The 2500-nt window shown below is 51.3% G+C and overlaps 1 protein-coding gene, 4 non-coding genes and 8 pseudogenes across 5 annotated transcripts in view; all 13 read left to right on the forward strand.

Annotated features, from left to right (window-relative positions):
- The window catches only part of LOC137490826 (tripartite motif-containing protein 14-like), a 262825-nt gene that overhangs the window by 72646 nt on the left and 187679 nt on the right, over positions 1–2500 (forward strand). The gene's annotated exons all lie outside the window — the stretch shown is intronic.
- LOC141382432 (5S ribosomal RNA) lies at positions 43–161 on the forward strand. Its single transcript, XR_012403362.1, has one exon. It is a non-coding gene; the product is annotated as a 5S ribosomal RNA (ribosomal RNA).
- On the forward strand, positions 220–338 carry LOC141383943 (5S ribosomal RNA; annotated as a pseudogene).
- LOC141383947 (5S ribosomal RNA) lies at positions 397–511 on the forward strand (annotated as a pseudogene).
- On the forward strand, positions 569–687 carry LOC141383878 (5S ribosomal RNA). Its single transcript, XR_012404936.1, has one exon. It is a non-coding gene; the product is annotated as a 5S ribosomal RNA (ribosomal RNA).
- On the forward strand, positions 744–858 carry LOC141383950 (5S ribosomal RNA; annotated as a pseudogene).
- On the forward strand, positions 917–1031 carry LOC141383948 (5S ribosomal RNA; annotated as a pseudogene).
- On the forward strand, positions 1090–1205 carry LOC141383938 (5S ribosomal RNA; annotated as a pseudogene).
- Positions 1264–1382, forward strand: LOC141383932 (5S ribosomal RNA; annotated as a pseudogene).
- Positions 1613–1728, forward strand: LOC141383951 (5S ribosomal RNA; annotated as a pseudogene).
- Positions 1787–1905, forward strand: LOC141382433 (5S ribosomal RNA). The gene has a single exon (XR_012403363.1). It is a non-coding gene; the product is annotated as a 5S ribosomal RNA (ribosomal RNA).
- On the forward strand, positions 1964–2080 carry LOC141383923 (5S ribosomal RNA). The gene has a single exon (XR_012404992.1). It is a non-coding gene; the product is annotated as a 5S ribosomal RNA (ribosomal RNA).
- On the forward strand, positions 2137–2253 carry LOC141383933 (5S ribosomal RNA; annotated as a pseudogene).

The raw sequence follows: 2500 nt of genomic DNA on the forward strand, positions 1-2500 counted from the left end.
CTGGCAGCTGATTTAAATAGCCAACGCTTGACAGCCTCTTTCGCTTACGGCCATACCACCCTGGAAATGCCCGATCTCATCTGAACTCGGAAGTAAAGCAGGGTCGGGCCTGGTTAGTACTTGGATGGGAGACCGCCTGGGAATACCAGGTGCTGTAAGCTTTTCGAAGTGCTTCATCTGGCAGCTGATTTAAATAGCCAACGCTTGACAGCCTCTTTCGCTTACGGCCATACCACCCTGGAAATGCCCGATCTCATCTGAACTCGAAGTGAAGCAGGGCCGGGCCTGGTTAGTACTTGGATGGGGAGCAAGACCTGGAATACCAGGTGCTGTAAGCTTTTCGAAGTGCTTCATCTGGCAGCTGATTTAAATAGCCAACGCTTGACAGCCTCTTTCGCTTACGGCCATACCACCCTGGAAATGCCCGATCTCATCTGAACTGGAAGTAAAGCAGGGTGGGCCTGGTTAGTTTGGATGGGAGACCGCCTGGGAATACCAGGTGCTGTAAGCTTTTCGAAGTGCTTCATCTGGCAGCTGATTTAAATAGCCAACGCTTGACAGCCTCTTTCGCTACGGCCATACCACCCTGGAAATGCCCGATCTCATCTGAACTCGGAAGTAAAGCAGGGTCGGGCCTGGTTAGTACTTGGATGGGAGACCGCCTGGGAATACCAGGTGCTGTAAACTTTTCGAAGTGCTTCATCTGGCAGGGGATTAAATGGCCAATGCTTGACAGCCTCTTGACTTAGGCCATACACCCTGGAAATGCCCGATCTCATCTGAACTCGGAAGTAAAGCAGGGTCGGGCCTGGTTAGTACTTGGATGGAGACCGCCTGGGATGCCAGGTGCTGTAAGCTTTTCGAAGTGCTTCATCTGGCAGCTGATTTAAATAGCCAACGCTTGACAGCCTCTTTCGCTTACGGCCATACCACCCTGGAAATGCCCGATCTCATCTGAACTCGGAAGTAAAGCAAGGTCGGGCCTGGTTAGTGTTAAATGGGAGACCGCCTGGGAATACCAGCTGTAAGCTTTTCGAAGTGCTTCATCTGGCAGCTGATTTAAATAGCCAACGCTTGACAGCCTCTTTCGCTTACGGCCATACCACCCTGGAAATGCCAATCTCATCTGAACTCGGAAGTAAAGCAGGGCCGGGCCTGGTAGTACTGGATGGGAGACCGCCTGGGAATACCAGGTGCTGTAAGCTTTTCGAAGTGCTTCATCTGGCAGCTGATTTAAATAGCCAACGCTTGACAGCCTCTTTCGCTTACGGCCATACCACCCTGGAAATGCCCGATCTCATCTGAACTCGGAAGTAAACAAGTCAGAGGCCTGGTTAGTACTTGGATGGGAGACCGCCTGGGAATACCAGGTGCTGTAAGCTTTTCGAAGTGCTTCATCTGGCAGCTGATTTAAATAGCCAACGCTTGACAGCCTCTTTCGCTTACGGCCATACCACCCTGGAAATGCCCGATCATCCTTGGAAGTAAAACAGGACGGGCCTGGTTAGTACTTCAATAGGAGAAACCGCCTGGGAATACCAGGTGCTGTAAGCTTTTCGAAGTGCTTCATCTGGCAGCTGATTTAAATAGCCAACGCTTGACAGCCTCTTTCGCTTACGGCCATACCACCCTGGAATTGCCCGATCTCATCTGAACTCGGGAGTGAAAGGGGTGGGGCTGGTTGGTGCTTGGATGGGAACCGCCTGGGAATACCAGGTGCTGTAAGCTTTTCGAAGTGCTTCATCTGGCAGCTGATTTAAATAGCCAACGCTTGACAGCCTCTTTCGCTTACGGCCATACCACCCTGGAAATGCCCGATCTCATCTGAACTCGGAAGTAAAGCAGGGTCGGGCCTGGTTAGTACTTGGATGGGAGACCGCCTGGGAATACCAGGTGCTGTAAGCTTTTCGAAGTGCTTCATCTGGCAGCTGATTTAAATAGCCAACGCTTGACAGCCTCTTTCGCTTACGGCCATACCACCCTGGAAATGCCCGATCTCATCTGAACTCGGAAGTAAAGCAGGGTCGGGCCTCGTTATACTGGATGGGAGACCGCCTGGGAATACCAGGTGCTGTAAGCTTTTCGAAGTGCTTCATCTGGCAGCTGATTAAATAGCAAGGCTTGACAGCCTCTTTCGCTTACGGCCATACCACCCTGGAAATGCCCGATCTCATCTGAACTCGGAAGTAAAGCAGGGTCGGGCCTGGTTAGTCTTAATAGGGAGCCGCCTGGGAATACCAGGTGCTGTAAGCTTTTCGAAGTGCTTTATCTGGGGAAGATTTAAATAGCCAACGCTTGACAGCCTCTTTCGCTTACGGCCATACCACCCTGGAAATGCCCGATCTCATCTGAACTCGGAAGTAAAGCAGGGTCGGGCCTGGTTAGGACAGGATTGGAGAGTTAATAAGGAATACCAGCTTGTAAGCTTTTCGAAGTGCTTCATCTGGCAGCTGATTTAAATAGCCAACGCTTGACAGCCTCTTTCGCTTACGGCCATACC

This window comes from Danio rerio, chromosome 4 (assembly GCF_049306965.1).
Source record: "Danio rerio strain Tuebingen ecotype United States chromosome 4, GRCz12tu, whole genome shotgun sequence".
Classification (NCBI taxonomy): domain Eukaryota; kingdom Metazoa; phylum Chordata; class Actinopteri; order Cypriniformes; family Danionidae; genus Danio; species Danio rerio.